This window comes from Octopus bimaculoides, chromosome 4, assembly GCF_001194135.2.
Source record: "Octopus bimaculoides isolate UCB-OBI-ISO-001 chromosome 4, ASM119413v2, whole genome shotgun sequence".
NCBI classification, from domain to species: Eukaryota; Metazoa; Mollusca; class Cephalopoda; order Octopoda; family Octopodidae; genus Octopus; species Octopus bimaculoides.
Genome location: NC_068984.1, coordinates 105,371,784 through 105,372,834, shown reverse-complemented (window position 1 = coordinate 105,372,834; position 1,051 = coordinate 105,371,784). Strand labels below are relative to the sequence as shown.

The 1,051-nt window shown below is 28.3% G+C and overlaps 1 protein-coding gene across 2 annotated transcripts in view; it reads right to left on the bottom strand.

The window, feature by feature from the left end:
- Positions 1-1,051, bottom strand: part of LOC106872728 (zinc finger autosomal protein) — a 22,558-nt gene that overhangs the window by 13,039 nt on the left and 8,468 nt on the right. The window lies entirely within an intron of this gene.

The window sequence follows — 1,051 nt, the reverse complement described above, 5'->3', positions numbered from 1 at the left end:
ATATATATATATATATATATATATATATATATACATAAACATATATATACAAACATACACATATATATATATATATATATATATATATGCACATATATATATACACATATATATCTACATATATATAGAAAATCCCCCAAAAAGGAAGAACAAACAGAAAGAAACAAAAACGTGAGGACGTGGTACATGTAATATAATAGCAGACACTCAGGGAAGGAAAGAAAGGTGGTTTTACGTTTCGAGCAAAGCTCTCCTTCAGAAAAGAAAGTCCAATTGAAAAGGAAGACAGAAGAAAATTGATTCAGATATATGTATGTATGTGTGTATATATATATATATATATATATATATATACACACACACATACATATATGTGCACACACACATGTATATACACATATATATATACATATATATATATATATATATATAAAAATATATATACATATATATATATATATATATACACATATGTATACATAAGTGTGAGGAAGAATAAGTTCAAGTAGAACAATTCAAACTTTTGAGGATTTCAAAAAGAGGAAATATCTATATATCTATAAAAAGCAGGATGTGTGTGTGTGTGTACGTGAATGTAATTTATGCACGTCCACAAATTAGCACGCATGTCGCTTCAATTTTAAGATGACATTCGTCACGACCCTAGCAGTATTTTCATCAAATTATTTTTCCCGAGGCACCCACGGATAGCGGTAAAAATCAATTTTCAACCATAACTTTTACCAATTTTTAAATCTGCTAACATGAGTTAAGTCCCTTCTTGCCATAGAGAAGTGAAATTTGTGTGTGTGTGTGTGTGATGGAGAGAGGGAGGTTGTGTGTTGATGTGTGTGTGTATGTGTGAGGGAGAGAGAGAGAGTGACAGCGTTCACCAAAAATAAAAATGTAAAATGCTTTCCTTTTTCTTAAACACGAGATATAGTCTTCAAATTTAGGATGTTTTTGAAAGACACTATATTTTATAATGAGATTATATATACTTTCTCACACAACAATTAAAATATATTTTTTTAAAATCACTTATTTATTT